A 22,951-nucleotide genomic window follows, 5' to 3' on the forward strand; every position below is an offset into this window, starting at 1 on the left:
CAGGCGGTCTCCCATCCAGGTACTAACTAGGCCTGACACTGCTTAACTTCCGAGATCAGTCGAGATCGGGTGCATTCAGTGTGGTGTGGCCGTAGGCTCTAGGAATGCTAAGAATATTACTCTTATGCATTTGCATTTAGTAAGCTAAGCCATGCAGCCACTTGCAACATGATACCACGCTCATCGCTCGATCAGCGCTCGATCAGGCTCGATCAGGCGAGATATATAAGACTGGTGGGCCCATTCAGGACTCCTATGTCTGGTAGGATAACTTTAATTCATCCATCCTGTGTCTGTTGCAGGGAGGTGGAGAGAACAATCAACACAATAATGGTTTTCTTTCATGCCTCTTGAAGGACTCAATATTCTCTGTACTGCATTACATGTGAAAGTTGATTTATTACCCATGAACACACTACCTGTATGCTAATTCTATGTAAAAAGGTAGCTCCAGCCCTCATGATGTTGTCCAACATTTCCGCTATAAAACGGGATACAATTATTTTGGAAACATACCAAATTTGAAAAATAATTGAGAAGTTGCGCAATTACTAATCATGGAGCACAAAAAAAGCCTACAGCACCTGGTATTCCCAGGCAGTCTCCCATCCAGGTACTAACTAGGCCCGACCCTGCTTAGCTTCCGAGATCGGGCGCATTCAGTGTGGTGTGGCCGTAGGCTCTGGGCCTAGTGAGTTTGTACTTTTAAGCATCTAGTCGGCTAGACCTTGCAGTTTTGAAAGGCAATTGTGAAATGGCTCACTTCCTGAACTTGGAGCACAAAAAAGCCTACAGCACCTGGTATTCCCAGGTGGTCTCCCATCCAGGTACTAACTAGGCCCGACACTGCTTAGCTTCCGAGATCAGACGAGATCGGGCGCAATCAGTGTGGTGTGGCCGTAGGCTCTGGGCCTAGTGAGTTTTGTACTTTTAAGCATCTAGTCAGCTAGACCTTGCAGTTTTGAAAGGCAATTGAGAAATGGCTCACTTCCTGAACTTGGAGCACAAAAAAGCCTACAGCACCTGGTATTCCCAGGCGGTCTCCCATCCAGGTACTAACGAGGCCCGACACTGCTTAGCTTCCAAGATCAGACGAGATCGGGCGCATTCAGTGTGGTGTGGCCGTAGGCTCTGGTTCTTGTGAGTTTTGTACTTTTAAGCATCTAGTCGGCTAGACCTTGCAGTTTTGAAAGGCAATTGAGAAATGGCTCACTTCCTGAACTTGGAGTACAAAAAAGCCTACAGCACCTGGTATTCCCAGGCGGTCTTCCATCCAGGTACTAACTAGGCCCGACACTGCTTAGCTTCTGAGATCAGACGAGATCAGGCACATTCAGTGTGGTGTGGCCGTAGGCTCTGGGCCTAGTGAGTTTTGTACTATTAAGCATCTAGTCGGCTAGACCTTGCAGTTTTAAAAGGCAATTGAGAAAGGGCTCACTTCCTGAACTTGGAGCACAAAAAAGCCTACAGCACCTGGTATTCCCAGGCGGTCTCCCATCCAGGTACTAACTAGGCCTGACACTGCTTAACTTCCGAGATCAGTCGAGATCGGGTGCATTCAGTGTGGTGTGGCCGTAGGCTCTAGGAATGCTAAGAATATTACTCTTATGCATTTGCATTTAGTAAGCTAAGCCATGCAGCCACTTGCAACATGATACCACGCTCATCGCTCGATCAGGCTCGATCAGGCGAGATATATAAGACTGGTGGGCCCATTCAGGACTCCTATGTCTGGTAGGATAACTTTAATTCATCCATCCTGTGTCTGTTGCAGGGAGGTGGAGAGAACAATCAACACAATAATGGTTTTCTTTCATGCCTCTTGAAGGACTCAATATTCTCTGTACTGCATTACATGTGAAAGTCGATTTATTACCCATGAACACACTACCTGTATGCTAATTCTATGTAAAAAGGTAGCTCCAGCCCTCATGATGTTGTCCAACATTTCCGCTATAAAACGGGATACAATTATTTTGGAAACATACCAAATTTGAAAAATAATTGAGAAGTTGCGCAATTACTAATCATGGAGCACAAAAAAAGCCTACAGCACCTGGTATTCCCAGGCAGTCTCCCATCCAGGTACTAACTAGGCCCGACCCTGCTTAGCTTCCGAGATCGGGCGCATTCAGTGTGGTGTGGCCGTAGGCTCTGGGCCTAGTGAGTTTGTACTTTTAAGCATCTAGTCGGCTAGACCTTGCAGTTTTGAAAGGCAATTGTGAAATGGCTCACTTCCTGAACTTGGAGCACAAAAAAGCCTACAGCACCTGGTATTCCCAGGTGGTCTCCCATCCAGGTACTAACTAGGCCCGACACTGCTTAGCTTCCGAGATCAGACGAGATCGGGCGCAATCAGTGTGGTGTGGCCGTAGGCTCTGGGCCTAGTGAGTTTTGTACTTTTAAGCATCTAGTCAGCTAGACCTTGCAGTTTTGAAAGGCAATTGAGAAATGGCTCACTTCCTGAACTTGGAGCACAAAAAAGCCTACAGCACCTGGTATTCCCAGGCGGTCTCCCATCCAGGTACTAACGAGGCCCGACACTGCTTAGCTTCCAAGATCAGACGAGATCGGGCGCATTCAGTGTGGTGTGGCCGTAGGCTCTGGTTCTTGTGAGTTTTGTACTTTTAAGCATCTAGTCGGCTAGACCTTGCAGTTTTGAAAGGCAATTGAGAAATGGCTCACTTCCTGAACTTGGAGTACAAAAAAGCCTACAGCACCTGGTATTCCCAGGCGGTCTTCCATCCAGGTACTAACTAGGCCCGACACTGCTTAGCTTCTGAGATCAGACGAGATCAGGCACATTCAGTGTGGTGTGGCCGTAGGCTCTGGGCCTAGTGAGTTTTGTACTATTAAGCATCTAGTCGGCTAGACCTTGCAGTTTTAAAAGGCAATTGAGAAAGGGCTCACTTCCTGAACTTGGAGCACAAAAAAGCCTACAGCACCTGGTATTCCCAGGCGGTCTCCCATCCAGGTACTAACTAGGCCTGACACTGCTTAACTTCCGAGATCAGTCGAGATCGGGTGCATTCAGTGTGGTGTGGCCGTAGGCTCTAGGAATGCTAAGAATATTACTCTTATGCATTTGCATTTAGTAAGCTAAGCCATGCAGCCACTTGCAACATGATACCACGCTCATCGCTCGATCAGGCTCGATCAGGCGAGATATATAAGACTGGTGGGCCCATTCAGGACTCCTATGTCTGGTAGGATAACTTTAATTCATCCATCCTGTGTCTGTTGCAGGGAGGTGGAGAGAACAATCAACACAATAATGGTTTTCTTTCATGCCTCTTGAAGGACTCAATATTCTCTGTACTGCATTACATGTGAAAGTCGATTTATTACCCATGAACACACTACCTGTATGCTAATTCTATGTAAAAAGGTAGCTCCAGCCCTCATGATGTTGTCCAACATTTCCGCTATAAAACGGGATACAATTATTTTGGAAACATACCAAATTTGAAAAATAATTGAGAAGTTGCGCAATTACTAATCATGGAGCACAAAAAAAGCCTACAGCACCTGGTATTCCCAGGCAGTCTCCCATCCAGGTACTAACTAGGCCCGACCCTGCTTAGCTTCCGAGATCGGGCGCATTCAGTGTGGTGTGGCCGTAGGCTCTGGGCCTAGTGAGTTTGTACTTTTAAGCATCTAGTCGGCTAGACCTTGCAGTTTTGAAAGGCAATTGTGAAATGGCTCACTTCCTGAACTTGGAGCACAAAAAAGCCTACAGCACCTGGTATTCCCAGGTGGTCTCCCATCCAGGTACTAACTAGGCCCGACACTGCTTAGCTTCCGAGATCAGACGAGATCGGGCGCATTCAGTGTGGTGTGGCCGTAGGCTCTGGGCTTAGTGAGTTTTGTACTTTTAAGCATCTAGTCGGCCAGACCTTGCAGTTTTGAAAGGCAATTGAGAAATGGCTCACTTCCTGAACTTGGAGCACAAAAAAGCCTACAGCACCTGGTATTCCCAGGTGGTCTCCCATCCAGGTACTAACTAGGCCCGACACTGCTTAGCTTCCGAGATCAGACGAGATCGGGCGCAATCAGTGTGGTGTGGCCGTAGGCTCTGGGCCTAGTGAGTTTTGTACTTTTAAGCATCTAGTCAGCTAGACCTTGCAGTTTTGAAAGGCAATTGAGAAATGGCTCACTTCCTGAACTTGGAGCACAAAAAAGCCTACAGCACCTGGTATTCCCAGGCGGTCTCCCATCCAGGTACTAACGAGGCCCGACACTGCTTAGCTTCCGAGATCAGACGAGATCGGGCGCATTCAGTGTGCTGTGGCCGTAGGCTCTGGTTCTTGTGAGTTTTGTACTTTTAAGCATCTAGTCGGCTAGACCTTGCAGTTTTGAAAGGCAATTGAGAAATGGCTCACTTCCTGAACTTGGAGTACAAAAAAGCCTACAGCACCTGGTATTCCCAGGCGGTCTTCCATCCAGGTACTAACTAGGCCCGACACTGCTTAGCTTCTGAGATCAGACGAGATCAGGCACATTCAGTGTGGTGTGGCCGTAGGCTCTGGGCCTAGTGAGTTTTGTACTTTTAAGCATCTAGTCGGCTAGACCTTGCAGTTTTAAAAGGCAATTGAGAAAGGGCTCACTTCCTGAACTTGGAGCACAAAAAAGCCTACAGCACCTGGTATTCCCAGGCGGTCTCCCATCCAGGTACTAACTAGGCCTGACACTGCTTAACTTCCGAGATCAGTCGAGATCGGGTGCATTCAGTGTGGTGTGGCCGTAGGCTCTAGGAATGCTAAGAATATTACTCTTATGCATTTGCATTTAGTAAGCTAAGCCATGCAGCCACTTGCAACATGATACCACGCTCATCGCTCGATCAGGCTCGATCAGGCGAGATATATAAGACTGGTGGGCCCATTCAGGACTCCTATGTCTGGTAGGATAACTTTAATTCATCCATCCTGTGTCTGTTGCAGGGAGGTGGAGAGAACAATCAACACAATAATGGTTTTCTTTCATGCCTCTTGAAGGACTCAATATTCTCTGTACTGCATTACATGTGAAAGTTGATTTATTACCCATGAACACACTACCTGTATGCTAATTCTATGTAAAAAGGTAGCTCCAGCCCTCATGATGTTGTCCAACATTTCCGCTATAAAACGGGATACAATTATTTTGGAAACATACCAAATTTGAAAAATAATTGAGAAGTTGCGCAATTACTAATCATGGAGCACAAAAAAAGCCTACAGCACCTGGTATTCCCAGGCAGTCTCCCATCCAGGTACTAACTAGGCCCGACCCTGCTTAGCTTCCGAGATCGGGCGCATTCAGTGTGGTGTGGCCGTAGGCTCTGGGCCTAGTGAGTTTGTACTTTTAAGCATCTAGTCGGCTAGACCTTGCAGTTTTGAAAGGCAATTGTGAAATGGCTCACTTCCTGAACTTGGAGCACAAAAAAGCCTACAGCACCTGGTATTCCCAGGTGGTCTCCCATCCAGGTACTAACTAGGCCCGACACTGCTTAGCTTCCGAGATCAGACGAGATCGGGCGCAATCAGTGTGGTGTGGCCGTAGGCTCTGGGCCTAGTGAGTTTTGTACTTTTAAGCATCTAGTCAGCTAGACCTTGCAGTTTTGAAAGGCAATTGAGAAATGGCTCACTTCCTGAACTTGGAGCACAAAAAAGCCTACAGCACCTGGTATTCCCAGGCGGTCTCCCATCCAGGTACTAACGAGGCCCGACACTGCTTAGCTTCCAAGATCAGACGAGATCGGGCGCATTCAGTGTGGTGTGGCCGTAGGCTCTGGTTCTTGTGAGTTTTGTACTTTTAAGCATCTAGTCGGCTAGACCTTGCAGTTTTGAAAGGCAATTGAGAAATGGCTCACTTCCTGAACTTGGAGTACAAAAAAGCCTACAGCACCTGGTATTCCCAGGCGGTCTTCCATCCAGGTACTAACTAGGCCCGACACTGCTTAGCTTCTGAGATCAGACGAGATCAGGCACATTCAGTGTGGTGTGGCCGTAGGCTCTGGGCCTAGTGAGTTTTGTACTATTAAGCATCTAGTCGGCTAGACCTTGCAGTTTTAAAAGGCAATTGAGAAAGGGCTCACTTCCTGAACTTGGAGCACAAAAAAGCCTACAGCACCTGGTATTCCCAGGCGGTCTCCCATCCAGGTACTAACTAGGCCTGACACTGCTTAACTTCCGAGATCAGTCGAGATCGGGTGCATTCAGTGTGGTGTGGCCGTAGGCTCTAGGAATGCTAAGAATATTACTCTTATGCATTTGCATTTAGTAAGCTAAGCCATGCAGCCACTTGCAACATGATACCACGCTCATCGCTCGATCAGGCTCGATCAGGCGAGATATATAAGACTGGTGGGCCCATTCAGGACTCCTATGTCTGGTAGGATAACTTTAATTCATCCATCCTGTGTCTGTTGCAGGGAGGTGGAGAGAACAATCAACACAATAATGGTTTTCTTTCATGCCTCTTGAAGGACTCAATATTCTCTGTACTGCATTACATGTGAAAGTCGATTTATTACCCATGAACACACTACCTGTATGCTAATTCTATGTAAAAAGGTAGCTCCAGCCCTCATGATGTTGTCCAACATTTCCGCTATAAAACGGGATACAATTATTTTGGAAACATACCAAATTTGAAAAATAATTGAGAAGTTGCGCAATTACTAATCATGGAGCACAAAAAAAGCCTACAGCACCTGGTATTCCCAGGCAGTCTCCCATCCAGGTACTAACTAGGCCCGACCCTGCTTAGCTTCCGAGATCGGGCGCATTCAGTGTGGTGTGGCCGTAGGCTCTGGGCCTAGTGAGTTTGTACTTTTAAGCATCTAGTCGGCTAGACCTTGCAGTTTTGAAAGGCAATTGTGAAATGGCTCACTTCCTGAACTTGGAGCACAAAAAAGCCTACAGCACCTGGTATTCCCAGGTGGTCTCCCATCCAGGTACTAACTAGGCCCGACACTGCTTAGCTTCCGAGATCAGACGAGATCGGGCGCATTCAGTGTGGTGTGGCCGTAGGCTCTGGGCTTAGTGAGTTTTGTACTTTTAAGCATCTAGTCGGCTAGACCTTGCAGTTTTGAAAGGCAATTGAGAAATGGCTCACTTCCTGAACTTGGAGCACAAAAAAGCCTACAGCACCTGGTATTCCCAGGTGGTCTCCCATCCAGGTACTAACTAGGCCCGACACTGCTTAGCTTCCGAGATCAGACGAGATCGGGCGCAATCAGTGTGGTGTGGCCGTAGGCTCTGGGCCTAGTGAGTTTTGTACTTTTAAGCATCTAGTCAGCTAGACCTTGCAGTTTTGAAAGGCAATTGAGAAATGGCTCACTTCCTGAACTTGGAGCACAAAAAAGCCTACAGCACCTGGTATTCCCAGGCGGTCTCCCATCCAGGTACTAACGAGGCCCGACACTGCTTAGCTTCCGAGATCAGACGAGATCGGGCGCATTCAGTGTGCTGTGGCCGTAGGCTCTGGTTCTTGTGAGTTTTGTACTTTTAAGCATCTAGTCGGCTAGACCTTGCAGTTTTGAAAGGCAATTGAGAAATGGCTCACTTCCTGAACTTGGAGTACAAAAAAGCCTACAGCACCTGGTATTCCCAGGCGGTCTTCCATCCAGGTACTAACTAGGCCCGACACTGCTTAGCTTCTGAGATCAGACGAGATCAGGCACATTCAGTGTGGTGTGGCCGTAGGCTCTGGGCCTAGTGAGTTTTGTACTTTTAAGCATCTAGTCGGCTAGACCTTGCAGTTTTAAAAGGCAATTGAGAAAGGGCTCACTTCCTGAACTTGGAGCACAAAAAAGCCTACAGCACCTGGTATTCCCAGGCGGTCTCCCATCCAGGTACTAACTAGGCCTGACACTGCTTAACTTCCGAGATCAGTCGAGATCGGGTGCATTCAGTGTGGTGTGGCCGTAGGCTCTAGGAATGCTAAGAATATTACTCTTATGCATTTGCATTTAGTAAGCTAAGCCATGCAGCCACTTGCAACATGATACCACGCTCATCGCTCGATCAGGCTCGATCAGGCGAGATATATAAGACTGGTGGGCCCATTCAGGACTCCTATGTCTGGTAGGATAACTTTAATTCATCCATCCTGTGTCTGTTGCAGGGAGGTGGAGAGAACAATCAACACAATAATGGTTTTCTTTCATGCCTCTTGAAGGACTCAATATTCTCTGTACTGCATTACATGTGAAAGTCGATTTATTACCCATGAACACACTACCTGTATGCTAATTCTATGTAAAAAGGTAGCTCCAGCCCTCATGATGTTGTCCAACATTTCCGCTATAAAACGGGATACAATTATTTTGGAAACATACCAAATTTGAAAAATAATTGAGAAGTTGCGCAATTACTAATCATGGAGCACAAAAAAAGCCTACAGCACCTGGTATTCCCAGGCAGTCTCCCATCCAGGTACTAACTAGGCCCGACCCTGCTTAGCTTCCGAGATCGGGCGCATTCAGTGTGGTGTGGCCGTAGGCTCTGGGCCTAGTGAGTTTGTACTTTTAAGCATCTAGTCGGCTAGACCTTGCAGTTTTGAAAGGCAATTGTGAAATGGCTCACTTCCTGAACTTGGAGCACAAAAAAGCCTACAGCACCTGGTATTCCCAGGTGGTCTCCCATCCAGGTACTAACTAGGCCCGACACTGCTTAGCTTCCGAGATCAGACGAGATCGGGCGCAATCAGTGTGGTGTGGCCGTAGGCTCTGGGCCTAGTGAGTTTTGTACTTTTAAGCATCTAGTCGGCTAGACCTTGCAGTTTTAAAAGGCAATTGAGAAAGGGCTCACTTCCTGAACTTGGAGCACAAAAAAGCCTACAGCACCTGGTATTCCCAGGCGGTCTCCCATCCAGGTACTAACTAGGCCTGACACTGCTTAACTTCCGAGATCAGTCGAGATCGGGTGCATTCAGTGTGGTGTGGCCGTAGGCTCTAGGAATGCTAAGAATATTACTCTTATGCATTTGCATTTAGTAAGCTAAGCCATGCAGCCACTTGCAACATGATACCACGCTCATCGCTCGATCAGCGCTCGATCAGGCTCGATCAGGCGAGATATATAAGACTGGTGGGCCCATTCAGGACTCCTATGTCTGGTAGGATAACTTTAATTCATCCATCCTGTGTCTGTTGCAGGGAGGTGGAGAGAACAATCAACACAATAATGGTTTTCTTTCATGCCTCTTGAAGGACTCAATATTCTCTGTACTGCATTACATGTGAAAGTCGATTTATTACCCATGAACACACTACCTGTATGCTAATTCTATGTAAAAAGGTAGCTCCAGCCCTCATGATGTTGTCCAACATTTCCGCTATAAAACGGGATACAATTATTTTGGAAACATACCAAATTTGAAAAATAATTGAGAAGTTGCGCAATTACTAATCATGGAGCACAAAAAAGCCTACAGCACCTGGTATTCCCAGGCAGTCTCCCATCCAGGTACTAACTAGGCCTGACCCTGCTTAGCTTCCGAGATCGGGCGCATTCAGTGTGGTGTGGCCGTAGGCTCTGGGCCTAGTGAGTTTTGTACTTTTAAGCATCTAGTCGGCTAGACCTTGCAGTTTTGAAAGGCAATTGTGAAATGGCTCACTTCCTGAACTTGGAGCACAAAAAAGCCTACAGCACCTGGTATTCCCAGGTGGTCTCCCATCCAGGTACTAACTAGGCCCGACACTGCTTAGCTTCCGAGATCAGATGAGATCGGGCGCAATCAGTGTGGTGTGGCCGTAGGCTCTGGGCCTAGTGAGTTTTGTACTTTTAAGCATCTAGTCAGCTAGACCTTGCAGTTTTGAAAGGCAATTGAGAAATGGCTCACTTCCTGAACTTGGAGCACAAAAAAGCCTACAGCACCTGGTATTCCCAGGCGGTCTCCCATCCAGGTACTAACGAGGCCCCACACTGCTTAGCTTCCGAGATCGGGCGCAATCAGTGTGGTGTGGCCGTAGGCTCTGGGCCTAGTGAGTTTTGTACTTTTAAGCATCTAGTCAGCTAGACCTTGCAATTTTGAAAGGCAATTGAGAAATGGCTCACTTCCTGAACTTGGAGCACAAAAAAGCCTACAGCACCTGGTATTCCCAGGCGGTCTCCCATCCAGGTACTAACGAGGCCCGACACTGCTTAGCTTCCGAGATCAGACGAGATCGGGCGCATTCAGTGTGGTGTGGCCGTAGGCTCTGGTTCTTGTGAGTTTTGTACTTTTAAGCATCTAGTCGGCTAGACCTTGCAGTTTTGAAAGGCAATTGAGAAATGGCTCACTTCCTGAACTTGGAGTACAAAAAAGCCTACAGCACCTGGTATTCCCAGGCGGTCTTCCATCCAGGTACTAACTAGGCCCGACACTGCTTAGCTTCTGAGATCAGACGAGATCAGGCACATTCAGTGTGGTGTGGCCGTAGGCTCTGGGCCTACTGAGTTTTGTACTTTTAAGCATCTAGTCGGCTAGACCTTGCAGTTTTAAAAGGCAATTGAGAAAGGGCTCACTTCCTGAACTTGGAGCACAAAAAAGCCTACAGCACCTGGTATTCCCAGGCGGTCTCCCATCCAGGTACTAACTAGGCCTGACACTGCTTAACTTCCGAGATCAGTCGAGATCGGGTGCATTCAGTGTGGTGTGGCCGTAGGCTCTAGGAATGCTAAGAATATTACTCTTATGCATTTGCATTTAGTAAGCTAAGCCATGCAGCCACTTGCAACATGATACCACGCTCATCGCTCGATCAGCGCTCGATCAGGCTCGATCAGGCGAGATATATAAGACTGGTGGGCCCATTCAGGACTCCTATGTCTGGTAGGATAACTTTAATTCATCCATCCTGTGTCTGTTGCAGGGAGGTGGAGAGAACAATCAACACAATAATGGTTTTCTTTCATGCCTCTTGAAGGACTCAATATTCTCTGTACTGCATTACATGTGAAAGTTGATTTATTACCCATGAACACACTACCTGTATGCTAATTCTATGTAAAAAGGTAGCTCCAGCCCTCATGATGTTGTCCAACATTTCCGCTATAAAACGGGATACAATTATTTTGGAAACATACCAAATTTGAAAAATAATTGAGAAGTTGCGCAATTACTAATCATGGAGCACAAAAAAAGCCTACAGCACCTGGTATTCCCAGGCAGTCTCCCATCCAGGTACTAACTAGGCCCGACCCTGCTTAGCTTCCGAGATCGGGCGCATTCAGTGTGGTGTGGCCGTAGGCTCTGGGCCTAGTGAGTTTGTACTTTTAAGCATCTAGTCGGCTAGACCTTGCAGTTTTGAAAGGCAATTGTGAAATGGCTCACTTCCTGAACTTGGAGCACAAAAAAGCCTACAGCACCTGGTATTCCCAGGTGGTCTCCCATCCAGGTACTAACTAGGCCCGACACTGCTTAGCTTCCGAGATCAGACGAGATCGGGCGCAATCAGTGTGGTGTGGCCGTAGGCTCTGGGCCTAGTGAGTTTTGTACTTTTAAGCATCTAGTCAGCTAGACCTTGCAGTTTTGAAAGGCAATTGAGAAATGGCTCACTTCCTGAACTTGGAGCACAAAAAAGCCTACAGCACCTGGTATTCCCAGGCGGTCTCCCATCCAGGTACTAACGAGGCCCGACACTGCTTAGCTTCCAAGATCAGACGAGATCGGGCGCATTCAGTGTGGTGTGGCCGTAGGCTCTGGTTCTTGTGAGTTTTGTACTTTTAAGCATCTAGTCGGCTAGACCTTGCAGTTTTGAAAGGCAATTGAGAAATGGCTCACTTCCTGAACTTGGAGTACAAAAAAGCCTACAGCACCTGGTATTCCCAGGCGGTCTTCCATCCAGGTACTAACTAGGCCCGACACTGCTTAGCTTCTGAGATCAGACGAGATCAGGCACATTCAGTGTGGTGTGGCCGTAGGCTCTGGGCCTAGTGAGTTTTGTACTATTAAGCATCTAGTCGGCTAGACCTTGCAGTTTTAAAAGGCAATTGAGAAAGGGCTCACTTCCTGAACTTGGAGCACAAAAAAGCCTACAGCACCTGGTATTCCCAGGCGGTCTCCCATCCAGGTACTAACTAGGCCTGACACTGCTTAACTTCCGAGATCAGTCGAGATCGGGTGCATTCAGTGTGGTGTGGCCGTAGGCTCTAGGAATGCTAAGAATATTACTCTTATGCATTTGCATTTAGTAAGCTAAGCCATGCAGCCACTTGCAACATGATACCACGCTCATCGCTCGATCAGGCTCGATCAGGCGAGATATATAAGACTGGTGGGCCCATTCAGGACTCCTATGTCTGGTAGGATAACTTTAATTCATCCATCCTGTGTCTGTTGCAGGGAGGTGGAGAGAACAATCAACACAATAATGGTTTTCTTTCATGCCTCTTGAAGGACTCAATATTCTCTGTACTGCATTACATGTGAAAGTCGATTTATTACCCATGAACACACTACCTGTATGCTAATTCTATGTAAAAAGGTAGCTCCAGCCCTCATGATGTTGTCCAACATTTCCGCTATAAAACGGGATACAATTATTTTGGAAACATACCAAATTTGAAAAATAATTGAGAAGTTGCGCAATTACTAATCATGGAGCACAAAAAAAGCCTACAGCACCTGGTATTCCCAGGCAGTCTCCCATCCAGGTACTAACTAGGCCCGACCCTGCTTAGCTTCCGAGATCGGGCGCATTCAGTGTGGTGTGGCCGTAGGCTCTGGGCCTAGTGAGTTTGTACTTTTAAGCATCTAGTCGGCTAGACCTTGCAGTTTTGAAAGGCAATTGTGAAATGGCTCACTTCCTGAACTTGGAGCACAAAAAAGCCTACAGCACCTGGTATTCCCAGGTGGTCTCCCATCCAGGTACTAACTAGGCCCGACACTGCTTAGCTTCCGAGATCAGACGAGATCGGGCGCAATCAGTGTGGTGTGGCCGTAGGCTCTGGGCCTAGTGAGTTTTGTACTTTTAAGCATCTAGTCAGCTAGACCTTGCAGTTTTGAAAGGCAATTGAGAAATGGCTCACTTCCTGAACTTGGAGCACAAAAAAGCCTACAGCACCTGGTATTCCCAGGCGGTCTCCCATCCAGGTACTAACGAGGCCCGACACTGCTTAGCTTCCAAGATCAGACGAGATCGGGCGCATTCAGTGTGGTGTGGCCGTAGGCTCTGGTTCTTGTGAGTTTTGTACTTTTAAGCATCTAGTCGGCTAGACCTTGCAGTTTTGAAAGGCAATTGAGAAATGGCTCACTTCCTGAACTTGGAGTACAAAAAAGCCTACAGCACCTGGTATTCCCAGGCGGTCTTCCATCCAGGTACTAACTAGGCCCGACACTGCTTAGCTTCTGAGATCAGACGAGATCAGGCACATTCAGTGTGGTGTGGCCGTAGGCTCTGGGCCTAGTGAGTTTTGTACTATTAAGCATCTAGTCGGCTAGACCTTGCAGTTTTAAAAGGCAATTGAGAAAGGGCTCACTTCCTGAACTTGGAGCACAAAAAAGCCTACAGCACCTGGTATTCCCAGGCGGTCTCCCATCCAGGTACTAACTAGGCCTGACACTGCTTAACTTCCGAGATCAGTCGAGATCGGGTGCATTCAGTGTGGTGTGGCCGTAGGCTCTAGGAATGCTAAGAATATTACTCTTATGCATTTGCATTTAGTAAGCTAAGCCATGCAGCCACTTGCAACATGATACCACGCTCATCGCTCGATCAGGCTCGATCAGGCGAGATATATAAGACTGGTGGGCCCATTCAGGACTCCTATGTCTGGTAGGATAACTTTAATTCATCCATCCTGTGTCTGTTGCAGGGAGGTGGAGAGAACAATCAACACAATAATGGTTTTCTTTCATGCCTCTTGAAGGACTCAATATTCTCTGTACTGCATTACATGTGAAAGTCGATTTATTACCCATGAACACACTACCTGTATGCTAATTCTATGTAAAAAGGTAGCTCCAGCCCTCATGATGTTGTCCAACATTTCCGCTATAAAACGGGATACAATTATTTTGGAAACATACCAAATTTGAAAAATAATTGAGAAGTTGCGCAATTACTAATCATGGAGCACAAAAAAAGCCTACAGCACCTGGTATTCCCAGGCAGTCTCCCATCCAGGTACTAACTAGGCCCGACCCTGCTTAGCTTCCGAGATCGGGCGCATTCAGTGTGGTGTGGCCGTAGGCTCTGGGCCTAGTGAGTTTGTACTTTTAAGCATCTAGTCGGCTAGACCTTGCAGTTTTGAAAGGCAATTGTGAAATGGCTCACTTCCTGAACTTGGAGCACAAAAAAGCCTACAGCACCTGGTATTCCCAGGTGGTCTCCCATCCAGGTACTAACTAGGCCCGACACTGCTTAGCTTCCGAGATCAGACGAGATCGGGCGCATTCAGTGTGGTGTGGCCGTAGGCTCTGGGCTTAGTGAGTTTTGTACTTTTAAGCATCTAGTCGGCCAGACCTTGCAGTTTTGAAAGGCAATTGAGAAATGGCTCACTTCCTGAACTTGGAGCACAAAAAAGCCTACAGCACCTGGTATTCCCAGGTGGTCTCCCATCCAGGTACTAACTAGGCCCGACACTGCTTAGCTTCCGAGATCAGACGAGATCGGGCGCAATCAGTGTGGTGTGGCCGTAGGCTCTGGGCCTAGTGAGTTTTGTACTTTTAAGCATCTAGTCAGCTAGACCTTGCAGTTTTGAAAGGCAATTGAGAAATGGCTCACTTCCTGAACTTGGAGCACAAAAAAGCCTACAGCACCTGGTATTCCCAGGCGGTCTCCCATCCAGGTACTAACGAGGCCCGACACTGCTTAGCTTCCGAGATCAGACGAGATCGGGCGCATTCAGTGTGCTGTGGCCGTAGGCTCTGGTTCTTGTGAGTTTTGTACTTTTAAGCATCTAGTCGGCTAGACCTTGCAGTTTTGAAAGGCAATTGAGAAATGGCTCACTTCCTGAACTTGGAGTACAAAAAAGCCTACAGCACCTGGTATTCCCAGGCGGTCTTCCATCCAGGTACTAACTAGGCCCGACACTGCTTAGCTTCTGAGATCAGACGAGATCAGGCACATTCAGTGTGGTGTGGCCGTAGGCTCTGGGCCTAGTGAGTTTTGTACTTTTAAGCATCTAGTCGGCTAGACCTTGCAGTTTTAAAAGGCAATTGAGAAAGGGCTCACTTCCTGAACTTGGAGCACAAAAAAGCCTACAGCACCTGGTATTCCCAGGCGGTCTCCCATCCAGGTACTAACTAGGCCTGACACTGCTTAACTTCCGAGATCAGTCGAGATCGGGTGCATTCAGTGTGGTGTGGCCGTAGGCTCTAGGAATGCTAAGAATATTACTCTTATGCATTTGCATTTAGTAAGCTAAGCCATGCAGCCACTTGCAACATGATACCACGCTCATCGCTCGATCAGGCTCGATCAGGCGAGATATATAAGACTGGTGGGCCCATTCAGGACTCCTATGTCTGGTAGGATAACTTTAATTCATCCATCCTGTGTCTGTTGCAGGGAGGTGGAGAGAACAATCAACACAATAATGGTTTTCTTTCATGCCTCTTGAAGGACTCAATATTCTCTGTACTGCATTACATGTGAAAGTTGATTTATTACCCATGAACACACTACCTGTATGCTAATTCTATGTAAAAAGGTAGCTCCAGCCCTCATGATGTTGTCCAACATTTCCGCTATAAAACGGGATACAATTATTTTGGAAACATACCAAATTTGAAAAATAATTGAGAAGTTGCGCAATTACTAATCATGGAGCACAAAAAAAGCCTACAGCACCTGGTATTCCCAGGCAGTCTCCCATCCAGGTACTAACTAGGCCCGACCCTGCTTAGCTTCCGAGATCGGGCGCATTCAGTGTGGTGTGGCCGTAGGCTCTGGGCCTAGTGAGTTTGTACTTTTAAGCATCTAGTCGGCTAGACCTTGCAGTTTTGAAAGGCAATTGTGAAATGGCTCACTTCCTGAACTTGGAGCACAAAAAAGCCTACAGCACCTGGTATTCCCAGGTGGTCTCCCATCCAGGTACTAACTAGGCCCGACACTGCTTAGCTTCCGAGATCAGACGAGATCGGGCGCAATCAGTGTGGTGTGGCCGTAGGCTCTGGGCCTAGTGAGTTTTGTACTTTTAAGCATCTAGTCAGCTAGACCTTGCAGTTTTGAAAGGCAATTGAGAAATGGCTCACTTCCTGAACTTGGAGCACAAAAAAGCCTACAGCACCTGGTATTCCCAGGCGGTCTCCCATCCAGGTACTAACGAGGCCCGACACTGCTTAGCTTCCAAGATCAGACGAGATCGGGCGCATTCAGTGTGGTGTGGCCGTAGGCTCTGGTTCTTGTGAGTTTTGTACTTTTAAGCATCTAGTCGGCTAGACCTTGCAGTTTTGAAAGGCAATTGAGAAATGGCTCACTTCCTGAACTTGGAGTACAAAAAAGCCTACAGCACCTGGTATTCCCAGGCGGTCTTCCATCCAGGTACTAACTAGGCCCGACACTGCTTAGCTTCTGAGATCAGACGAGATCAGGCACATTCAGTGTGGTGTGGCCGTAGGCTCTGGGCCTAGTGAGTTTTGTACTATTAAGCATCTAGTCGGCTAGACCTTGCAGTTTTAAAAGGCAATTGAGAAAGGGCTCACTTCCTGAACTTGGAGCACAAAAAAGCCTACAGCACCTGGTATTCCCAGGCGGTCTCCCATCCAGGTACTAACTAGGCCTGACACTGCTTAACTTCCGAGATCAGTCGAGATCGGGTGCATTCAGTGTGGTGTGGCCGTAGGCTCTAGGAATGCTAAGAATATTACTCTTATGCATTTGCATTTAGTAAGCTAAGCCATGCAGCCACTTGCAACATGATACCACGCTCATCGCTCGATCAGGCTCGATCAGGCGAGATATATAAGACTGGTGGGCCCATTCAGGACTCCTATGTCTGGTAGGATAACTTTAATTCATCCATCCTGTGTCTGTTGCAGGGAGGTGGAGAGAACAATCAACACAATAATGGTTTTCTTTCATGCCTCTTGAAGGACTCAATATTCTCTGTACTGCATTACATGTGAAAGTCGATTTATTACCCATGAACACACTACCTGTATGCTAATTCTATGTAAAAAGGTAGCTCCAGCCCTCATGATGTTGTCCAACATTTCCGCTATAAAACGGGATACAATTATTTTGGAAACATACCAAATTTGAAAAATAATTGAGAAGTTGCGCAATTACTAATCATGGAGCACAAAAAAAGCCTACAGCACCTGGTATTCCCAGGCAGTCTCCCATCCAGGTACTAACTAGGCCCGACCCTGCTTAGCTTCCGAGATCGGGCGCATTCAGTGTGGTGTGGCCGTAGGCTCTGGGCCTAGTGAGTTTGTACTTTTAAGCATCTAGTCGGCTAGACCTTGCAGTTTTGAAAGGCAATTGTGAAATGGCTCACTTCCTGAACTTGGAGCACAAAAAAGCCTACAGCACCTGGTATTCCCAGGTGGTCTCCCATCCAGGTACTAACTAGGCCCGACACTGCTTAGCTTCCGAGATCAGACGAGATCGGGCGCAATCAGTGTGGTGTGGCCGTAGGCTCTGGGCCTAGTGAGTTTTGTACTTTTAAGCATCTAGTCAGCTAGACCTTGCAGTTTTGAAAGGCAATTGAGAAATGGCTCACTTCCTGAACTTGGAGCACAAAAAAGCCTACAGCACCTGGTATTCCCAGGCGGTCTCCCATCCAGGTACTAACGAGGCCCGACACTGCTTAGCTTCCAAGATCAGACGAGATCGGGCGCATTCAGTGTGGTGTGGCCGTAGGCTCTGGTTCTTGTGAGTTTTGTACTTTTAAGCATCTAGTCGGCTAGACCTTGCAGTTTTGAAAGGCAATTGAGAAATGGCTCACTTCCTGAACTTGGAGTACAAAAAAGCCTACAGCACCTGGTATTCCCAGGCGGTCTTCCATCCAGGTACTAACTAGGCCCGACACTGCTTAGCTTCTGAGATCAGACGAGATCAGGCACATTCAGTGTGGTGTGGCCGTAGGCTCTGGGCCTAGTGAGTTTTGTACTATTAAGCATCTAGTCGGCTAGACCTTGCAGTTTTAAAAGGCAATTGAGAAAGGGCTCACTTCCTGAACTTGGAGCACAAAAAAGCCTACAGCACCTGGTATTCCCAGGCGGTCTCCCATCCAGGTACTAACTAGGCCTGACACTGCTTAACTTCCGAGATCAGTCGAGATCGGGTGCATTCAGTGTGGTGTGGCCGTAGGCTCTAGGAATGCTAAGAATATTACTCTTATGCATTTGCATTTAGTAAGCTAAGCCATGCAGCCACTTGCAACATGATACCACGCTCATCGCTCGATCAGGCTCGATCAGGCGAGATATATAAGACTGGTGGGCCCATTCAGGACTCCTATGTCTGGTAGGATAACTTTAATTCATCCATCCTGTGTCTGTTGCAGGGAGGTGGAGAGAACAATCAACACAATAATGGTTTTCTTTCATGCCTCTTGAAGGACTCAATATTCTCTGTACTGCATTACATGTGAAAGTCGATTTATTACCCATGAACACACTACCTGTATGCTAATTCTATGTAAAAAGGTAGCTCCAGCCCTCATGATGTTGTCCAACATTTCCGCTATAAAACGGGATACAATTATTTTGGAAACATACCAAATTTGAAAAATAATTGAGAAGTTGCGCAATTACTAATCATGGAGCACAAAAAAAGCCTACAGCACCTGGTATTCCCAGGCAGTCTCCCATCCAGGTACTAACTAGGCCCGACCCTGCTTAGCTTCCGAGATCGGGCGCATTCAGTGTGGTGTGGCCGTAGGCTCTGGGCCTAGTGAGTTTGTACTTTTAAGCATCTAGTCGGCTAGACCTTGCAGTTTTGAAAGGCAATTGTGAAATGGCTCACTTCCTGAACTTGGAGCACAAAAAAGCCTACAGCACCTGGTATTCCCAGGTGGTCTCCCATCCAGGTACTAACTAGGCCCGACACTGCTTAGCTTCCGAGATCAGACGAGATCGGGCGCATTCAGTGTGGTGTGGCCGTAGGCTCTGGGCTTAGTGAGTTTTGTACTTTTAAGCATCTAGTCGGCCAGACCTTGCAGTTTTGAAAGGCAATTGAGAAATGGCTCACTTCCTGAACTTGGAGCACAAAAAAGCCTACAGCACCTGGTATTCCCAGGTGGTCTCCCATCCAGGTACTAACTAGGCCCGACACTGCTTAGCTTCCGAGATCAGACGAGATCGGGCGCAATCAGTGTGGTGTGGCCGTAGGCTCTGGGCCTAGTGAGTTTTGTACTTTTAAGCATCTAGTCAGCTAGACCTTGCAGTTTTGAAAGGCAATTGAGAAATGGCTCACTTCCTGAACTTGGAGCACAAAAAAGCCTACAGCACCTGGTATTCCCAGGCGGTCTCCCATCCAGGTACTAACGAGGCCCGACACTGCTTAGCTTCCGAGATCAGACGAGATCGGGCGCATTCAGTGTGCTGTGGCCGTAGGCTCTGGTTCTTGTGAGTTTTGTACTTTTAAGCATCTAGTCGGCTAGACCTTGCAGTTTTGAAAGGCAATTGAGAAATGGCTCACTTCCTGAACTTGGAGTACAAAAAAGCCTACAGCACCTGGTATTCCCAGGCGGTCTTCCATCCAGGTACTAACTAGGCCCGACACTGCTTAGCTTCTGAGATCAGACGAGATCAGGCACATTCAGTGTGGTGTGGCCGTAGGCTCTGGGCCTAGTGAGTTTTGTACTTTTAAGCATCTAGTCGGCTAGACCTTGCAGTTTTAAAAGGCAATTGAGAAAGGGCTCACTTCCTGAACTTGGAGCACAAAAAAGCCTACAGCACCTGGTATTCCCAGGCGGTCTCCCATCCAGGTACTAACTAGGCCTGACACTGCTTAACTTCCGAGATCAGTCGAGATCGGGTGCATTCAGTGTGGTGTGGCCGTAGGCTCTAGGAATGCTAAGAATATTACTCTTATGCATTTGCATTTAGTAAGCTAAGCCATGCAGCCACTTGCAACATGATACCACGCTCATCGCTCGATCAGGCTCGATCAGGCGAGATATATAAGACTGGTGGGCCCATTCAGGACTCCTATGTCTGGTAGGATAACTTTAATTCATCCATCCTGTGTCTGTTGCAGGGAGGTGGAGAGAACAATCAACACAATAATGGTTTTCTTTCATGCCTCTTGAAGGACTCAATATTCTCTGTACTGCATTACATGTGAAAGTTGATTTATTACCCATGAACACACTACCTGTATGCTAATTCTATGTAAAAAGGTAGCTCCAGCCCTCATGATGTTGTCCAACATTTCCGCTATAAAACGGGATACAATTATTTTGGAAACATACCAAATTTGAAAAATAATTGAGAAGTTGCGCAATTACTAATCATGGAGCACAAAAAAAGCCTACAGCACCTGGTATTCCCAGGCAGTCTCCCATCCAGGTACTAACTAGGCCCGACCCTGCTTAGCTTCCGAGATCGGGCGCATTCAGTGTGGTGTGGCCGTAGGCTCTGGGCCTAGTGAGTTTGTACTTTTAAGCATCTAGTCGGCTAGACCTTGCAGTTTTGAAAGGCAATTGTGAAATGGCTCACTTCCTGAACTTGGAGCACAAAAAAGCCTACAGCACCTGGTATTCCCAGGTGGTCTCCCATCCAGGTACTAACTAGGCCCGACACTGCTTAGCTTCCGAGATCAGACGAGATCGGGCGCAATCAGTGTGGTGTGGCCGTAGGCTCTGGGCCTAGTGAGTTTTGTACTTTTAAGCATCTAGTCAGCTAGACCTTGCAGTTTTGAAAGGCAATTGAGAAATGGCTCACTTCCTGAACTTGGAGCACAAAAAAGCCTACAGCACCTGGTATTCCCAGGCGGTCTCCCATCCAGGTACTAACGAGGCCCGACACTGCTTAGCTTCCAAGATCAGACGAGATCGGGCGCATTCAGTGTGGTGTGGCCGTAGGCTCTGGTTCTTGTGAGTTTTGTACTTTTAAGCATCTAGTCGGCTAGACCTTGCAGTTTTGAAAGGCAATTGAGAAATGGCTCACTTCCTGAACTTGGAGTACAAAAAAGCCTACAGCACCTGGTATTCCCAGGCGGTCTTCCATCCAGGTACTAACTAGGCCCGACACTGCTTAGCTTCTGAGATCAGACGAGATCAGGCACATTCAGTGTGGTGTGGCCGTAGGCTCTGGGCCTAGTGAGTTTTGTACTATTAAGCATCTAGTCGGCTAGACCTTGCAGTTTTAAAAGGCAATTGAGAAAGGGCTCACTTCCTGAACTTGGAGCACAAAAAAGCCTACAGCACCTGGTATTCCCAGGCGGTCTCCCATCCAGGTACTAACTAGGCCTGACACTGCTTAACTTCCGAGATCAGTCGAGATCGGGTGCATTCAGTGTGGTGTGGCCGTAGGCTCTAGGAATGCTAAGAATATTACTCTTATGCATTTGCATTTAGTAAGCTAAGCCATGCAGCCACTTGCAACATGATACCACGCTCATCGCTCGATCAGGCTCGATCAGGCGAGATATATAAGACTGGTGGGCCCATTCAGGACTCCTATGTCTGGTAGGATAACTTTAATTCATCCATCCTGTGTCTGTTGCAGGGAGGTGGAGAGAACAATCAACACAATAATGGTTTTCTTTCATGCCTCTTGAAGGACTCAATATTCTCTGTACTGCATTACATGTGAAAGTCGATTTATTACCCATGAACACACTACCTGTATGCTAATTCTATGTAAAAAGGTAGCTCCAGCCCTCATGATGTTGTCCAACATTTCCGCTATAAAACGGGATACAATTATTTTGGAAACATACCAAATTTGAAAAATAATTGAGAAGTTGCGCAATTACTAATCATGGAGCACAAAAAAAGCCTACAGCACCTGGTATTCCCAGGCAGTCTCCCATCCAGGTACTAACTAGGCCCGACCCTGCTTAGCTTCCGAGATCGGGCGCATTCAGTGTGGTGTGGCCGTAGGCTCTGGGCCTAGTGAGTTTGTACTTTTAAGCATCTAGTCGGCTAGACCTTGCAGTTTTGAAAGGCAATTGTGAAATGGCTCACTTCCTGAACTTGGAGCACAAAAAAGCCTACAGCACCTGGTATTCCCAGGTGGTCTCCCATCCAGGTACTAACTAGGCCCGACACTGCTTAGCTTCCGAGATCAGACGAGATCGGGCGCATTCAGTGTGGTGTGGCCGTAGGCTCTGGGCTTAGTGAGTTTTGTACTTTTAAGCATCTAGTCGGCTAGACCTTGCAGTTTTGAAAGGCAATTGAGAAATGGCTCACTTCCTGAACTTGGAGCACAAAAAAGCCTACAGCACCTGGTATTCCCAGGTGGTCTCCCATCCAGGTACTAACTAGGCCCGACACTGCTTAGCTTCCGAGATCAGACGAGATCGGGCGCAATCAGTGTGGTGTGGCCGTAGGCTCTGGGCCTAGTGAGTTTTGTACTTTTAAGCATCTAGTCAGCTAGACCTTGCAGTTTTGAAAGGCAATTGAGAAATGGCTCACTTCCTGAACTTGGAGCACAAAAAAGCCTACAGCACCTGGTATTCCCAGGCGGTCTCCCATCCAGGTACTAACGAGGCCCGACACTGCTTAGCTTCCGAGATCAGACGAGATCGGGCGCATTCAGTGTGCTGTGGCCGTAGGCTCTGGTTCTTGTGAGTTTTGTACTTTTAAGCATCTAGTCGGCTAGACCTTGCAGTTTTGAAAGGCAATTGAGAAATGGCTCACTTCCTGAACTTGGAGTACAAAAAAGCCTACAGCACCTGGTATTCCCAGGCGGTCTTCCATCCAGGTACTAACTAGGCCCGACACTGCTTAGCTTCTGAGATCAGACGAGATCAGGCACATTCAGTGTGGTGTGGCCGTAGGCTCTGGGCCTAGTGAGTTTTGTACTTTTAAGCATCTAGTCGGCTAGACCTTGCAGTTTTAAAAGGCAATTGAGAAAG

The 22,951-nt window shown here is 47.4% G+C and overlaps 63 non-coding genes and 16 pseudogenes across 63 annotated transcripts in view; all 79 read right to left on the minus strand.

Annotated features, from left to right (window-relative positions):
• LOC138464146 (5S ribosomal RNA) overlaps window positions 1–97 on the minus strand; it is a 119-nt gene extending 22 nt beyond the window's left edge. The window contains exon 1 of the ribosomal RNA XR_011266728.1: window positions 1–97. This exon is cut by the window's left edge and continues 22 nt beyond it. This is a non-coding gene — a ribosomal RNA (5S ribosomal RNA).
• A 475-nt stretch (window positions 98–572) lies between these two features.
• On the minus strand, window positions 573–681 carry LOC138457406 (5S ribosomal RNA; annotated as a pseudogene).
• Window positions 682–786: 105 nt separating this feature from the next.
• LOC138460866 (5S ribosomal RNA) lies at window positions 787–905 on the minus strand. The gene has a single exon (XR_011263524.1). It is a non-coding gene; the product is annotated as a 5S ribosomal RNA (ribosomal RNA).
• Window positions 906–1,011: 106 nt separating this feature from the next.
• Window positions 1,012–1,130, minus strand: LOC138464840 (5S ribosomal RNA). The gene has a single exon (XR_011267416.1). It is a non-coding gene; the product is annotated as a 5S ribosomal RNA (ribosomal RNA).
• Window positions 1,131–1,236: 106 nt separating this feature from the next.
• Window positions 1,237–1,355, minus strand: LOC138464525 (5S ribosomal RNA). Its single transcript, XR_011267105.1, has one exon. It is a non-coding gene; the product is annotated as a 5S ribosomal RNA (ribosomal RNA).
• Window positions 1,356–1,461: 106 nt separating this feature from the next.
• Window positions 1,462–1,580, minus strand: LOC138464147 (5S ribosomal RNA). The gene has a single exon (XR_011266729.1). It is a non-coding gene; the product is annotated as a 5S ribosomal RNA (ribosomal RNA).
• Window positions 1,581–2,044: 464 nt separating this feature from the next.
• Window positions 2,045–2,153, minus strand: LOC138457407 (5S ribosomal RNA; annotated as a pseudogene).
• Window positions 2,154–2,258: 105 nt separating this feature from the next.
• Window positions 2,259–2,377, minus strand: LOC138460867 (5S ribosomal RNA). The gene has a single exon (XR_011263525.1). It is a non-coding gene; the product is annotated as a 5S ribosomal RNA (ribosomal RNA).
• A 106-nt stretch (window positions 2,378–2,483) lies between these two features.
• Window positions 2,484–2,602, minus strand: LOC138464841 (5S ribosomal RNA). Its single transcript, XR_011267417.1, has one exon. It is a non-coding gene; the product is annotated as a 5S ribosomal RNA (ribosomal RNA).
• Window positions 2,603–2,708: 106 nt separating this feature from the next.
• Window positions 2,709–2,827, minus strand: LOC138464526 (5S ribosomal RNA). The gene has a single exon (XR_011267106.1). It is a non-coding gene; the product is annotated as a 5S ribosomal RNA (ribosomal RNA).
• Window positions 2,828–2,933: 106 nt separating this feature from the next.
• Window positions 2,934–3,052, minus strand: LOC138464148 (5S ribosomal RNA). Its single transcript, XR_011266730.1, has one exon. It is a non-coding gene; the product is annotated as a 5S ribosomal RNA (ribosomal RNA).
• Window positions 3,053–3,516: 464 nt separating this feature from the next.
• LOC138457408 (5S ribosomal RNA) lies at window positions 3,517–3,625 on the minus strand (annotated as a pseudogene).
• A 105-nt stretch (window positions 3,626–3,730) lies between these two features.
• On the minus strand, window positions 3,731–3,849 carry LOC138461684 (5S ribosomal RNA). The gene has a single exon (XR_011264291.1). It is a non-coding gene; the product is annotated as a 5S ribosomal RNA (ribosomal RNA).
• A 106-nt stretch (window positions 3,850–3,955) lies between these two features.
• Window positions 3,956–4,074, minus strand: LOC138460868 (5S ribosomal RNA). Its single transcript, XR_011263526.1, has one exon. It is a non-coding gene; the product is annotated as a 5S ribosomal RNA (ribosomal RNA).
• A 106-nt stretch (window positions 4,075–4,180) lies between these two features.
• On the minus strand, window positions 4,181–4,299 carry LOC138454203 (5S ribosomal RNA). The gene has a single exon (XR_011260890.1). It is a non-coding gene; the product is annotated as a 5S ribosomal RNA (ribosomal RNA).
• A 106-nt stretch (window positions 4,300–4,405) lies between these two features.
• LOC138464527 (5S ribosomal RNA) lies at window positions 4,406–4,524 on the minus strand. Its single transcript, XR_011267107.1, has one exon. It is a non-coding gene; the product is annotated as a 5S ribosomal RNA (ribosomal RNA).
• A 106-nt stretch (window positions 4,525–4,630) lies between these two features.
• Window positions 4,631–4,749, minus strand: LOC138464150 (5S ribosomal RNA). Its single transcript, XR_011266732.1, has one exon. It is a non-coding gene; the product is annotated as a 5S ribosomal RNA (ribosomal RNA).
• A 464-nt stretch (window positions 4,750–5,213) lies between these two features.
• Window positions 5,214–5,322, minus strand: LOC138457410 (5S ribosomal RNA; annotated as a pseudogene).
• Window positions 5,323–5,427: 105 nt separating this feature from the next.
• On the minus strand, window positions 5,428–5,546 carry LOC138460869 (5S ribosomal RNA). The gene has a single exon (XR_011263527.1). It is a non-coding gene; the product is annotated as a 5S ribosomal RNA (ribosomal RNA).
• A 106-nt stretch (window positions 5,547–5,652) lies between these two features.
• On the minus strand, window positions 5,653–5,771 carry LOC138464842 (5S ribosomal RNA). The gene has a single exon (XR_011267418.1). It is a non-coding gene; the product is annotated as a 5S ribosomal RNA (ribosomal RNA).
• Window positions 5,772–5,877: 106 nt separating this feature from the next.
• Window positions 5,878–5,996, minus strand: LOC138464529 (5S ribosomal RNA). Its single transcript, XR_011267108.1, has one exon. It is a non-coding gene; the product is annotated as a 5S ribosomal RNA (ribosomal RNA).
• A 106-nt stretch (window positions 5,997–6,102) lies between these two features.
• Window positions 6,103–6,221, minus strand: LOC138464151 (5S ribosomal RNA). The gene has a single exon (XR_011266733.1). It is a non-coding gene; the product is annotated as a 5S ribosomal RNA (ribosomal RNA).
• Window positions 6,222–6,685: 464 nt separating this feature from the next.
• Window positions 6,686–6,794, minus strand: LOC138457411 (5S ribosomal RNA; annotated as a pseudogene).
• A 105-nt stretch (window positions 6,795–6,899) lies between these two features.
• On the minus strand, window positions 6,900–7,018 carry LOC138461696 (5S ribosomal RNA). Its single transcript, XR_011264303.1, has one exon. It is a non-coding gene; the product is annotated as a 5S ribosomal RNA (ribosomal RNA).
• Window positions 7,019–7,124: 106 nt separating this feature from the next.
• LOC138460870 (5S ribosomal RNA) lies at window positions 7,125–7,243 on the minus strand. Its single transcript, XR_011263528.1, has one exon. It is a non-coding gene; the product is annotated as a 5S ribosomal RNA (ribosomal RNA).
• Window positions 7,244–7,349: 106 nt separating this feature from the next.
• On the minus strand, window positions 7,350–7,468 carry LOC138454204 (5S ribosomal RNA). Its single transcript, XR_011260891.1, has one exon. It is a non-coding gene; the product is annotated as a 5S ribosomal RNA (ribosomal RNA).
• Window positions 7,469–7,574: 106 nt separating this feature from the next.
• On the minus strand, window positions 7,575–7,693 carry LOC138464531 (5S ribosomal RNA). Its single transcript, XR_011267110.1, has one exon. It is a non-coding gene; the product is annotated as a 5S ribosomal RNA (ribosomal RNA).
• Window positions 7,694–7,799: 106 nt separating this feature from the next.
• Window positions 7,800–7,918, minus strand: LOC138464153 (5S ribosomal RNA). Its single transcript, XR_011266734.1, has one exon. It is a non-coding gene; the product is annotated as a 5S ribosomal RNA (ribosomal RNA).
• A 464-nt stretch (window positions 7,919–8,382) lies between these two features.
• On the minus strand, window positions 8,383–8,491 carry LOC138457413 (5S ribosomal RNA; annotated as a pseudogene).
• A 105-nt stretch (window positions 8,492–8,596) lies between these two features.
• On the minus strand, window positions 8,597–8,715 carry LOC138460871 (5S ribosomal RNA). Its single transcript, XR_011263529.1, has one exon. It is a non-coding gene; the product is annotated as a 5S ribosomal RNA (ribosomal RNA).
• Window positions 8,716–8,821: 106 nt separating this feature from the next.
• LOC138464154 (5S ribosomal RNA) lies at window positions 8,822–8,940 on the minus strand. Its single transcript, XR_011266735.1, has one exon. It is a non-coding gene; the product is annotated as a 5S ribosomal RNA (ribosomal RNA).
• A 474-nt stretch (window positions 8,941–9,414) lies between these two features.
• On the minus strand, window positions 9,415–9,523 carry LOC138458496 (5S ribosomal RNA; annotated as a pseudogene).
• Window positions 9,524–9,629: 106 nt separating this feature from the next.
• Window positions 9,630–9,748, minus strand: LOC138461965 (5S ribosomal RNA). Its single transcript, XR_011264570.1, has one exon. It is a non-coding gene; the product is annotated as a 5S ribosomal RNA (ribosomal RNA).
• A 106-nt stretch (window positions 9,749–9,854) lies between these two features.
• Window positions 9,855–9,963, minus strand: LOC138456396 (5S ribosomal RNA; annotated as a pseudogene).
• Window positions 9,964–10,069: 106 nt separating this feature from the next.
• Window positions 10,070–10,188, minus strand: LOC138462401 (5S ribosomal RNA). Its single transcript, XR_011265000.1, has one exon. It is a non-coding gene; the product is annotated as a 5S ribosomal RNA (ribosomal RNA).
• A 106-nt stretch (window positions 10,189–10,294) lies between these two features.
• On the minus strand, window positions 10,295–10,413 carry LOC138464532 (5S ribosomal RNA). Its single transcript, XR_011267111.1, has one exon. It is a non-coding gene; the product is annotated as a 5S ribosomal RNA (ribosomal RNA).
• A 106-nt stretch (window positions 10,414–10,519) lies between these two features.
• LOC138464155 (5S ribosomal RNA) lies at window positions 10,520–10,638 on the minus strand. Its single transcript, XR_011266736.1, has one exon. It is a non-coding gene; the product is annotated as a 5S ribosomal RNA (ribosomal RNA).
• Window positions 10,639–11,113: 475 nt separating this feature from the next.
• Window positions 11,114–11,222, minus strand: LOC138457414 (5S ribosomal RNA; annotated as a pseudogene).
• A 105-nt stretch (window positions 11,223–11,327) lies between these two features.
• LOC138460872 (5S ribosomal RNA) lies at window positions 11,328–11,446 on the minus strand. The gene has a single exon (XR_011263530.1). It is a non-coding gene; the product is annotated as a 5S ribosomal RNA (ribosomal RNA).
• Window positions 11,447–11,552: 106 nt separating this feature from the next.
• LOC138464843 (5S ribosomal RNA) lies at window positions 11,553–11,671 on the minus strand. Its single transcript, XR_011267420.1, has one exon. It is a non-coding gene; the product is annotated as a 5S ribosomal RNA (ribosomal RNA).
• A 106-nt stretch (window positions 11,672–11,777) lies between these two features.
• On the minus strand, window positions 11,778–11,896 carry LOC138464533 (5S ribosomal RNA). Its single transcript, XR_011267113.1, has one exon. It is a non-coding gene; the product is annotated as a 5S ribosomal RNA (ribosomal RNA).
• A 106-nt stretch (window positions 11,897–12,002) lies between these two features.
• On the minus strand, window positions 12,003–12,121 carry LOC138464156 (5S ribosomal RNA). Its single transcript, XR_011266737.1, has one exon. It is a non-coding gene; the product is annotated as a 5S ribosomal RNA (ribosomal RNA).
• A 464-nt stretch (window positions 12,122–12,585) lies between these two features.
• Window positions 12,586–12,694, minus strand: LOC138457415 (5S ribosomal RNA; annotated as a pseudogene).
• A 105-nt stretch (window positions 12,695–12,799) lies between these two features.
• On the minus strand, window positions 12,800–12,918 carry LOC138460873 (5S ribosomal RNA). The gene has a single exon (XR_011263531.1). It is a non-coding gene; the product is annotated as a 5S ribosomal RNA (ribosomal RNA).
• Window positions 12,919–13,024: 106 nt separating this feature from the next.
• Window positions 13,025–13,143, minus strand: LOC138464844 (5S ribosomal RNA). Its single transcript, XR_011267421.1, has one exon. It is a non-coding gene; the product is annotated as a 5S ribosomal RNA (ribosomal RNA).
• A 106-nt stretch (window positions 13,144–13,249) lies between these two features.
• LOC138464534 (5S ribosomal RNA) lies at window positions 13,250–13,368 on the minus strand. Its single transcript, XR_011267114.1, has one exon. It is a non-coding gene; the product is annotated as a 5S ribosomal RNA (ribosomal RNA).
• Window positions 13,369–13,474: 106 nt separating this feature from the next.
• On the minus strand, window positions 13,475–13,593 carry LOC138464157 (5S ribosomal RNA). The gene has a single exon (XR_011266739.1). It is a non-coding gene; the product is annotated as a 5S ribosomal RNA (ribosomal RNA).
• A 464-nt stretch (window positions 13,594–14,057) lies between these two features.
• Window positions 14,058–14,166, minus strand: LOC138457416 (5S ribosomal RNA; annotated as a pseudogene).
• A 105-nt stretch (window positions 14,167–14,271) lies between these two features.
• LOC138461708 (5S ribosomal RNA) lies at window positions 14,272–14,390 on the minus strand. The gene has a single exon (XR_011264315.1). It is a non-coding gene; the product is annotated as a 5S ribosomal RNA (ribosomal RNA).
• Window positions 14,391–14,496: 106 nt separating this feature from the next.
• Window positions 14,497–14,615, minus strand: LOC138460874 (5S ribosomal RNA). Its single transcript, XR_011263532.1, has one exon. It is a non-coding gene; the product is annotated as a 5S ribosomal RNA (ribosomal RNA).
• Window positions 14,616–14,721: 106 nt separating this feature from the next.
• On the minus strand, window positions 14,722–14,840 carry LOC138454205 (5S ribosomal RNA). Its single transcript, XR_011260892.1, has one exon. It is a non-coding gene; the product is annotated as a 5S ribosomal RNA (ribosomal RNA).
• Window positions 14,841–14,946: 106 nt separating this feature from the next.
• On the minus strand, window positions 14,947–15,065 carry LOC138464535 (5S ribosomal RNA). Its single transcript, XR_011267115.1, has one exon. It is a non-coding gene; the product is annotated as a 5S ribosomal RNA (ribosomal RNA).
• A 106-nt stretch (window positions 15,066–15,171) lies between these two features.
• Window positions 15,172–15,290, minus strand: LOC138464158 (5S ribosomal RNA). Its single transcript, XR_011266740.1, has one exon. It is a non-coding gene; the product is annotated as a 5S ribosomal RNA (ribosomal RNA).
• A 464-nt stretch (window positions 15,291–15,754) lies between these two features.
• On the minus strand, window positions 15,755–15,863 carry LOC138457417 (5S ribosomal RNA; annotated as a pseudogene).
• A 105-nt stretch (window positions 15,864–15,968) lies between these two features.
• Window positions 15,969–16,087, minus strand: LOC138460877 (5S ribosomal RNA). Its single transcript, XR_011263534.1, has one exon. It is a non-coding gene; the product is annotated as a 5S ribosomal RNA (ribosomal RNA).
• A 106-nt stretch (window positions 16,088–16,193) lies between these two features.
• On the minus strand, window positions 16,194–16,312 carry LOC138464845 (5S ribosomal RNA). Its single transcript, XR_011267422.1, has one exon. It is a non-coding gene; the product is annotated as a 5S ribosomal RNA (ribosomal RNA).
• Window positions 16,313–16,418: 106 nt separating this feature from the next.
• LOC138464536 (5S ribosomal RNA) lies at window positions 16,419–16,537 on the minus strand. Its single transcript, XR_011267116.1, has one exon. It is a non-coding gene; the product is annotated as a 5S ribosomal RNA (ribosomal RNA).
• Window positions 16,538–16,643: 106 nt separating this feature from the next.
• On the minus strand, window positions 16,644–16,762 carry LOC138464159 (5S ribosomal RNA). Its single transcript, XR_011266741.1, has one exon. It is a non-coding gene; the product is annotated as a 5S ribosomal RNA (ribosomal RNA).
• A 464-nt stretch (window positions 16,763–17,226) lies between these two features.
• Window positions 17,227–17,335, minus strand: LOC138457418 (5S ribosomal RNA; annotated as a pseudogene).
• Window positions 17,336–17,440: 105 nt separating this feature from the next.
• On the minus strand, window positions 17,441–17,559 carry LOC138460878 (5S ribosomal RNA). The gene has a single exon (XR_011263535.1). It is a non-coding gene; the product is annotated as a 5S ribosomal RNA (ribosomal RNA).
• A 106-nt stretch (window positions 17,560–17,665) lies between these two features.
• Window positions 17,666–17,784, minus strand: LOC138464846 (5S ribosomal RNA). The gene has a single exon (XR_011267423.1). It is a non-coding gene; the product is annotated as a 5S ribosomal RNA (ribosomal RNA).
• A 106-nt stretch (window positions 17,785–17,890) lies between these two features.
• LOC138464537 (5S ribosomal RNA) lies at window positions 17,891–18,009 on the minus strand. The gene has a single exon (XR_011267117.1). It is a non-coding gene; the product is annotated as a 5S ribosomal RNA (ribosomal RNA).
• A 106-nt stretch (window positions 18,010–18,115) lies between these two features.
• On the minus strand, window positions 18,116–18,234 carry LOC138464160 (5S ribosomal RNA). The gene has a single exon (XR_011266742.1). It is a non-coding gene; the product is annotated as a 5S ribosomal RNA (ribosomal RNA).
• Window positions 18,235–18,698: 464 nt separating this feature from the next.
• On the minus strand, window positions 18,699–18,807 carry LOC138457419 (5S ribosomal RNA; annotated as a pseudogene).
• Window positions 18,808–18,912: 105 nt separating this feature from the next.
• LOC138461720 (5S ribosomal RNA) lies at window positions 18,913–19,031 on the minus strand. Its single transcript, XR_011264327.1, has one exon. It is a non-coding gene; the product is annotated as a 5S ribosomal RNA (ribosomal RNA).
• A 106-nt stretch (window positions 19,032–19,137) lies between these two features.
• On the minus strand, window positions 19,138–19,256 carry LOC138460879 (5S ribosomal RNA). Its single transcript, XR_011263536.1, has one exon. It is a non-coding gene; the product is annotated as a 5S ribosomal RNA (ribosomal RNA).
• A 106-nt stretch (window positions 19,257–19,362) lies between these two features.
• Window positions 19,363–19,481, minus strand: LOC138454206 (5S ribosomal RNA). Its single transcript, XR_011260893.1, has one exon. It is a non-coding gene; the product is annotated as a 5S ribosomal RNA (ribosomal RNA).
• A 106-nt stretch (window positions 19,482–19,587) lies between these two features.
• Window positions 19,588–19,706, minus strand: LOC138464538 (5S ribosomal RNA). The gene has a single exon (XR_011267118.1). It is a non-coding gene; the product is annotated as a 5S ribosomal RNA (ribosomal RNA).
• Window positions 19,707–19,812: 106 nt separating this feature from the next.
• On the minus strand, window positions 19,813–19,931 carry LOC138464162 (5S ribosomal RNA). Its single transcript, XR_011266744.1, has one exon. It is a non-coding gene; the product is annotated as a 5S ribosomal RNA (ribosomal RNA).
• A 464-nt stretch (window positions 19,932–20,395) lies between these two features.
• LOC138457420 (5S ribosomal RNA) lies at window positions 20,396–20,504 on the minus strand (annotated as a pseudogene).
• Window positions 20,505–20,609: 105 nt separating this feature from the next.
• Window positions 20,610–20,728, minus strand: LOC138460880 (5S ribosomal RNA). Its single transcript, XR_011263537.1, has one exon. It is a non-coding gene; the product is annotated as a 5S ribosomal RNA (ribosomal RNA).
• Window positions 20,729–20,834: 106 nt separating this feature from the next.
• On the minus strand, window positions 20,835–20,953 carry LOC138464847 (5S ribosomal RNA). Its single transcript, XR_011267424.1, has one exon. It is a non-coding gene; the product is annotated as a 5S ribosomal RNA (ribosomal RNA).
• Window positions 20,954–21,059: 106 nt separating this feature from the next.
• On the minus strand, window positions 21,060–21,178 carry LOC138464540 (5S ribosomal RNA). The gene has a single exon (XR_011267119.1). It is a non-coding gene; the product is annotated as a 5S ribosomal RNA (ribosomal RNA).
• Window positions 21,179–21,284: 106 nt separating this feature from the next.
• LOC138464164 (5S ribosomal RNA) lies at window positions 21,285–21,403 on the minus strand. Its single transcript, XR_011266745.1, has one exon. It is a non-coding gene; the product is annotated as a 5S ribosomal RNA (ribosomal RNA).
• A 464-nt stretch (window positions 21,404–21,867) lies between these two features.
• On the minus strand, window positions 21,868–21,976 carry LOC138457422 (5S ribosomal RNA; annotated as a pseudogene).
• Window positions 21,977–22,081: 105 nt separating this feature from the next.
• LOC138461732 (5S ribosomal RNA) lies at window positions 22,082–22,200 on the minus strand. Its single transcript, XR_011264339.1, has one exon. It is a non-coding gene; the product is annotated as a 5S ribosomal RNA (ribosomal RNA).
• A 106-nt stretch (window positions 22,201–22,306) lies between these two features.
• Window positions 22,307–22,425, minus strand: LOC138460881 (5S ribosomal RNA). Its single transcript, XR_011263538.1, has one exon. It is a non-coding gene; the product is annotated as a 5S ribosomal RNA (ribosomal RNA).
• Window positions 22,426–22,531: 106 nt separating this feature from the next.
• On the minus strand, window positions 22,532–22,650 carry LOC138454207 (5S ribosomal RNA). The gene has a single exon (XR_011260894.1). It is a non-coding gene; the product is annotated as a 5S ribosomal RNA (ribosomal RNA).
• Window positions 22,651–22,756: 106 nt separating this feature from the next.
• Window positions 22,757–22,875, minus strand: LOC138464541 (5S ribosomal RNA). The gene has a single exon (XR_011267120.1). It is a non-coding gene; the product is annotated as a 5S ribosomal RNA (ribosomal RNA).
• Window positions 22,876–22,951: the final 76 nt, after the last annotated feature.

This window comes from Ambystoma mexicanum, chromosome 4p (assembly GCF_040938575.1).
Source record: "Ambystoma mexicanum isolate Mex_15411 chromosome 4p, UKY_AmexF1_1, whole genome shotgun sequence".
Taxonomy (NCBI): domain Eukaryota; kingdom Metazoa; phylum Chordata; class Amphibia; order Caudata; family Ambystomatidae; genus Ambystoma; species Ambystoma mexicanum.